Raw genomic sequence first — 7,115 nt, 5'->3', positions numbered from 1 at the left:
GGAGGTTTGCATCCCCTGGGATACTTCCCAGTTTGAAACTCGGAAACCTTTGCCAGGTCTGATAAAAAATCTGATGTTTTATAAAGGCAGTGCGGTTACGGCTTTAATGAACATGATTTACACGGTGTGCTACCTCTCTCTCCCCATCCGCTAGTCCCCTGAAAAGGAAATAAAGATTTGTGTTCTTAAAAGAGTCCTAATTGTTGGAAGTTTAAAAAAAACACAATGTTCGGCATAAACACGTCGGACAGGAAGGCAGGCTTTGTTCAGATCCTGCCCAAGTCACACTCCCATTTCCTGCACGTGCACACCAGTCCAGCCTCGTGGAATTGTTGGGTCACTGATCCTAGAATCAGTCAAAGAAGCCTTCTCAACCAGGGGTTCCTGGCAACGGTTACCTATTCATTGGAACTGGGGTGGGAGGTAAAGATTGCACGCAATTCTATCACACACAGAGCAGGTGCTGTGTGAAACCAGGGGAGGGAGGAGCAAGCCCTACGAGATGCTGCAGACCGCCTGGTTAACGCTCCTGCGTGGGCACCAGCACCGGGAAGTCCTTTGTTAGAAACCTCTTTGTTCACTCCGGAGCCCTTTTGCCATGACTGCCGGGCCCCACTGGAAAGTGAGGTTCAGACGGTAAGTGCGGACCAAAAAAAGAACGTATCTGGAAGTCAGGAAGTTTGGGGTCTAGTTCTGATCCCTCCATTACTGTGGGATTTTGCCAAATGACTTAATTTCTCTAAAATTTTATTTTCTTGGGGTCAAAAATGATAGCAATTAAACTCGTATCTCATGGTTTAATAAGGCTCAAAAGAGGGTGCCTTACGTCTTATGCATACCCTATAGCACTTCATACATCTGCTGTTATTTCTCTTCGGCTTTTTCTAGCTATACACTCTGGTGTCATGGAAAACTGAAAAAGGCATATCTTGTGAATTTCTAGCAACCCCTTGGATTCATTGGAAAACTCTGGCTAATTGCAAACCTATATTTTACATATACTGGAGATTTTGTGCCAAAACAAAACTTTACTTACTGCAGAACTTGATGGAAATAAAATAAAGGCGACATGAACAATAAAGGCTTAACCTATCATTTTCTTCTGGGAACAATTTTTCAGACATTATTGCATTGTGTTCTATTGCCCTGTGTCTATGTATAATTAAAGATCTCTTTTCCCATCCAAGATAATTTCAAGTTTGGTAGGAATAAATATCACCATTCTGTTGCAATGTGCTAAATTCATGTTTTAATAAACTAAACTCATGCTGCTTGGTTCTTGCAAAAATAAGGCATTGTGAACATATGCTTTCCAGGAAAAGTAACTATTTGCCTGACTTTCTTCTGGCCCGAAAAATGACCGTTTCCCCAGCAAATAGAGGGTAAAATAAGTCGGGCCTACATTTGGCGCTGCTTTCTGAGCCTGGGCCAGCTCCAGAAGAGCAAAGAGAACAGGTGTGGCTGCTGCGCTTGAGGTAGTACCAAGGTTTGGACGCTGAGAAAAGGGGTCCAGGGGCTCCACTGTATTTGATGGTTTTGGAGGAGGCGTCTATTTCCATCCTTGAGTTTACCTTTAGCATTTATGAATGTATGTGATGATACTCCCTTTTTTTTAAAGCAGTTGATTCCATTAAACACAGTTGAACTTGTGATTTCAAATCAAGAGCTTCTCTCATCATAATTTTTGTTTCTTCAGAAGAACCAGGATGTTTAATTATCCATGAGCCAATGCATCACAGTTTAAATCCAGTTTAAACCGTTTAAATTCATCACCTTGGACTGTCATGGTTAGCCTCTAGAACAGCAGTTCTCAACCTGTGGGTCCTGACCCCTTTTGGGAGTCGAAGGAGCCTTCCACAGGAGTCGACTAATTCGTAACAGTAGCAAAATTACAGTTATAAAATAGCAATGAAAATCATTTTATGGTTGGGGGTTCACCACAACATGAGGAACTGTATTAAAGGGTTGAAGCATTAGGAAGGTTGAGAACCACTGCTCTAGAACATCAAGCTGAGGCTGATATGCTCAGCATGTAGTTAAAACTTACCAATGCAGTCATGTTTATATGCACTAAGGGACTTTTTTCAAAGTGTGGGGAGTCTTTTGCAAGGCAAATAGTCATTTCCAAGTAACCATTATTCTTGATTTTCTTAATTATATATATCTAGATTAAAGCTAGAAACATATCTGGGGATAAAAACAAAACCATTGTTTGTGGATATTGCCCTGTTGCTCAACACATAGGACTTTGTTCACAATGTGGAGTCACATCAGGTTACATTGTTAGGAAGTGATTGTAAACTTTGTTTAATAAAATAATCCAGGTAAGTCCCAGAGGCTGACTTCTGACAAAGAAGGGGTGTGTCTGAGAGGCAGGGCAGAGGGAGTTTCCTGGAACAGAACACTGTCTACCTGAATGATCTGCTTTCGAAGAACCTCTCCATTCAGCCAGTGACCTGCTGGGAGTTAGCAAATGTGTGTGTGTGTGTGTGTGTGTGTGTGTGCATGTTTGTGTATGTGAGCCTATGTGTACATGGATGTTTAAAAGTGCATGTTTGTATTTATGGCCCTGCATGTGTCCATGTATGAGTCAACATATACAAATATGTACGAATGTGTGTGGCATTGTGTGCCTGCCTATGTGCTTGAGTGTAGATGAGCACATGCATGCATGTAGGTGCCTACATGGTTGATGGTGACTGGACAGAGGGCAAATAAGCTCTTTGTATGCTTCCATTTATGTCAGAGTAATCACAACTTTAATGACATCTGGTGGGGTGCTGTTCCTTAAAATTGTGTCAAGCTCATATAAGTCAGTTCCCACATTCTGAGAATTAGAGGGGAGGCAGGGAAGGAAAAAGAAGATTACTAGTTTGGGTTCCAGGTAAGTTACTATTATGATTTTCTTCAAACATCCCATTGCCCCATTTAGTGATTCTGAATTAGTGTGATGCAGTCCCAAAGAAAAATGCTCGTAGGGAAGCTCTTCAAGGGTGAAAACCCCCCAATGAATAGTTAGTGCTAATTGGGACCCTGTGGCCTGGAGAATTGGGGGTTGTTTACACATGGCCTTGGGAATGTGGTTCAAGCTGAGAGATAAGTTATTGAACAGTTTTGTACAAGATGGTAGCAGGTGCTGAGCTTTACAACACAGTGTATGAGAGGTGACAAGGTCCAATTGTTTACACCCGGATTTTATCTCAGCAGTCCAGGATTTTAATCCTAACTCCACCATTTACTGGTGAAAAGGTTTTGGGAAATTTATTAAATGTCCCCGAATCTCTATTTCCCCATCTGTAGAATGGAGATAATTATGCCTTCCTCTCAAGGGTGTAATGAGGAATTAAGTAAGATACACCAGGGCTCATGAATCTCATCTGCTTTCACTTATGGATCTGTTCCTTTATTAAATGGTTTCTTAAGAAATAACTGTCAAGAACTAAGCTTCTTTAAATTATCTACTTAACAATTTACTATAGACAGTCAGAGGATTTAAAAAATTGCTTCTTAAATTATGAAAAATTTTAATATGATCAGCATCAGTTAAAGAGCCACTTGGTCCATGGTCCATTTAGCTTTGACACTGGTTGTGGTGTGCTGAGAGGGGTCTTTTTGCCAGTGAAGGGAAATTCACATCAGTCGGTGATAGGAAAATAAAAGGAAGTAAAAAAGGAAAGGATACTATATTTCCAGGATCATGCGATCCCATTGGCTCTTTCACTTCTGTCATTAATCTACCCAATTCCTTCACCAGACTAGTGTCTTAGATAACACCAGCTTTTATATAGTGCAGAGATTTGGAGCCTTAGATTGTCCTAATTCAAATCCTGGCACTCTGAGTCACCAGGTCACTTTGTCTCTGTGGACCACAGTTTCCTCACCTGTAAAATGACAACAATTATACTGACCTTATAGCTCTATAATGACTGCTGAAAGCAATTATTCAATAGACATTGACTTTGTTTATTAGCTTATAATGGTTATTATAACCATGGTAAATTCCCTGATCTTGGTTTCTGGACATATCTTGGGTCTTCGGAATGTACCTAGGGAGGCATAGGCTCAGATGATAGGGTACTGTGAGACCTGGAAGCCATTTGGCGCTAATGAAGCCCCTAGTTCTATAGTGAAAAGTGCTCACAGCTTCCCAAACCAACAGTCTTAAAAGTACTGCTTCAACCAAAGTGAGCAGGAAGATAATTACAGGAGATTCTGTTTTTTTCTGTGCTTTTGTGTGTGTGGCACTCTGGCAACATTGGTTTATATTCTGCTATGTACTGTGTGTGTGTGGTGGGGGAGGGGGCTTTTCTATTAGTTTTTCCCCTTTAAACCAGTCTTCATCCCCAACTCACAATCAATCAGCACATCAATCAAGAATCTTACTGCCAATGTAATGGAGAACATATTTTCCACTTATAATCAAGCTGTATGGTCTAGTGGTTAAAACGACATGTTCTGGAGTTAACTGCATCTGAGTTTGATTTGAGGCAAATTGCTTGAAGTCTCTTGGAGTCCATTTCCTCATCTTTAAAATGGGGTAATGATGGAGTCTGCCTCCCAATGAGATTGTGAGGATTACATGATAGGATGCATTCACGCTGCTCAGTGGAGGGCCTGGAGTTTACCAATCACTCTGTACATGAGGATTTCTATAATGCTTCAAAGGCACTGCCAAGGGAGGAGTTTGGACTGAAAGATCCCAGTGAACAAAAGGCACCACAACAAGCTTGGCTGGCAGGCTGCGTTGAAAAGCTCACAGCCCTCATTTCAGACAACAAAACCTGCGGGGATATCTCAGCCAATGTTGTCTTTCCCTTGGGTCAAGTCTTCCTTTGGGTCAGGACCTATAATGCGGAGCAGGCCCAGGTATAGAATGTGTGGGGCCCAATGCCAAAAGGGAGAACTGGTGAGGAAAGAGAGGTCAATACAAAAGGGGCTGAGTGCCAAAAAAGGAGCCCTCATGGCAGAGTAGACTATGTTTCCATGTGCTAATCACCAGGTCATCAGTTTGAAACCACCACTGCTCCTGGGAGAAAGCTGAGGCTTTCTATTCCTGTAAATATTTACACTCGCTGAAACCCACCAGGGCAGTTCCAGTCTGTTCCATAGGGTCAGGTTATGAATCAGAGTCAACTCAATGGCAGTGAGTTTGGAGTTGGCATTTTGAGTGCAAACCATATTAAGAATTTCAACATGGCAGCTGCAGTGGGCTATAAAACCAAGAGGAGCACCCTTTTGAACATAGGGCCGGAGGTAGGTAGTTTATCGTGCCAATCTGTCCAATAAACACATGTGGGGTTAATTGAAAGGCGGAGGAATAAATGGCTCAGTGAGCCTCACTTTTCTAGTTCTTGAGTCTTTTGCTTTCTGATGGTCGGACCAGGATGCAGCTGCCTTAGCCAGTTCCCTGCTTCAGCTGGCAGGGCTCACTTCCTGCAAGACATCCCTGAGGAGAAGCCGCATGGACCTACCCTGATGCAGCCCTGGGTGCTGGAGCAGCCATGTGGAGACCCCTGCCAGTGCTGAGATGCTTACACATTCACTGACTCAGCTTTCCTCCTGCAGTTGGCATCGTTGTATCTGTTTTGTGAGATGGAGGAAGACTTTGTGGATTGGTGTTGGACATATGGGTTAATGGATTAATGTTGGACTCGTGGGCTTGGGCAGCACGGGGTTGGGATGTTTTCTTGATGCGCACTTAAGCTTTTTATAAAACTCTTATACATGAGTTTCTGTGGATTTCTTTCTCTAAAACACCCAGACTGACACAGGGCCCTATTGTCTGAATGTTCCTAAAGCTGCTCCTGGCCCCCAAGTGAGGGAAAACCTGAAGGAGGGTGGGAGGGGAACATGGATTCTGCCCTTCACAATGAGTTGTTGTTAGAGCGCACAGGAAATCTACCTTGCCACCCCCCCTCCCTTGTCAGGATATACACTTTACACAGTTGCATCACGAAAAGTGTGCCCTGCTCTGTGTGGAGGGATGACAAGACAAACAAGTGGCTGTGCATGTGTTTCCATTTGCCAAAAGCAGGGCCGGCCTTTTAGGGCTATGGCGCACGATAGAGCTCACAGGTTCTTCCTAGCAGCCTGGCTTCACTTAGGGTAATCCTCGTTTATCAGAGGAGTGGCAAGGACATGGGAAAGACGCTTTGGAAGGGCTCCACACTGCAGCCTTGACTCCTAATAAAACGGGCTGTCCCCACCAGCCGCTGGCACTGTTTCCCACAATACATCAGCCTGAGGAGGCAGCAGGCTCCCTGCCAGTCTCTCAGCACTTACTTCAATTGCTGTGGCTTAAGCACCAGCGCTGACTCCCCCTAGAGCCTCCAGCCCTTCCAGCAAATTCTTGGCCTGGGATTGAAGGGAGCAAGGGTGTTGTGGGAAAATGAGAAGGAGGGGGAAGGCTCTGGCATTGGGGAATTTTAGGAGGAGGAGCTGGAGAGAAGAGGTGATGCGAGAAAGAGACTGGCAAGGCAAATTATTAATCAGCACACTGCTCAAGAAGTCTTGCCAAGGGCACTCACTAACACCTAGCCTGCCGAAGCCCGATGGAAAAGTCACTCTGAACAGCGAGCAAGCAGTCACACCTGCTGCTAGTTAGACCAATGAAAGCCTCCATGCAGGTTCTTTTGTTTTGCTTTTCTCGATGCAGGTTCTGGTGGAGAATAATGCACCACCGATCCCAAGTGCTTTCAAATACCCATGATGGATGGCGCATTAATTCATTTGTGTAACATGAGGGATGGCATTTCGGTTCTCCTAGCCCCCTACCTCCATCTTATCTCAAGAGTTGCACAAATAAAGAAATATCCCTTTGCCTTCTTTGGTAGTCATTTTGACATCGGAAATAAATTGACAAGGCCCCGCACCATCCATCTCTTCTTCAACCTTTCTTGCAGTAGCCGGGGGTTTGGATGTCTAGCTGAGTCAGTGACGGTGTGTGTTAATCCAAGCTTACTGTGATCTGCATGAAAGCTGATCCGTGATTCTGAGTTTGAGCCTGGGAAACGTTTCTGCATCGTTCTCCGTAGGCTTGCATAACGCAGACTTAGAAGAAACTTTGCTACGTTAGCACATTGGACAGTATAAATAACACCGGCTCTCAACAGTTA

General features: G+C 43.9%; 1 long non-coding RNA gene across 1 annotated transcript; it reads left to right on the top strand.

Annotated features, from left to right (window-relative positions):
* Positions 1-512: 512 nt before the first annotated feature.
* Positions 513-1,093, top strand: LOC123521081. Its single transcript, XR_006679574.1, has 2 exons — positions 513-636; positions 889-1,093. It is a non-coding gene; the product is annotated as an uncharacterized LOC123521081 (long non-coding RNA).
* Positions 1,094-7,115: the final 6,022 nt, after the last annotated feature.

Source organism: Echinops telfairi, unplaced genomic scaffold (genome assembly GCF_000313985.2).
Source record: "Echinops telfairi isolate 266 unplaced genomic scaffold, ASM31398v2 ScPeMD7_7469;HRSCAF=8507_1, whole genome shotgun sequence".
NCBI classification, from domain to species: Eukaryota; Metazoa; Chordata; class Mammalia; order Afrosoricida; family Tenrecidae; genus Echinops; species Echinops telfairi.
The sequence above is the reverse complement of the archived record's forward strand: the minus strand, read 5'-3'. Positions and strand labels throughout refer to the sequence as shown.